This window comes from Primulina huaijiensis, unplaced genomic scaffold (assembly GCF_012295235.1).
Source record: "Primulina huaijiensis isolate GDHJ02 unplaced genomic scaffold, ASM1229523v2 scaffold7917, whole genome shotgun sequence".
In the NCBI taxonomy this organism is placed as follows: domain Eukaryota; kingdom Viridiplantae; phylum Streptophyta; class Magnoliopsida; order Lamiales; family Gesneriaceae; genus Primulina; species Primulina huaijiensis.
Window position 1 is genome coordinate 1 of NW_027361235.1, and position 245 is coordinate 245.

Genomic DNA, 245 nt, shown 5'->3' on the forward strand with positions numbered 1-245 from the left:
GGTGCGATCATACCAGCACTAATGTATCGGATCCTATCAGAACTCTGAAGTCAAGCGTGCTTGGGCGAGAACAGTAATAGGATGGGTGACCTCCTGGGAAGTCCCCGTGTTGCTCTTTTTTTTTTGTTTTTTTTCTATTTTTGATTTTTTTTTCTTTTTTACAGATGATTTTTTGCTCAATCATCTCGATCTCGATCGGAACCGGATAAGACATGTGAAATTGACGTAGCTCGGGCCGTTTTGGA

At 41.6% G+C, this 245-nt stretch overlaps 1 pseudogene; it reads left to right on the forward strand.

Annotated features, from left to right (window-relative positions):
* LOC140970572 (5S ribosomal RNA) lies at positions 1-118 on the forward strand (annotated as a pseudogene).
* Positions 119-245: the final 127 nt, after the last annotated feature.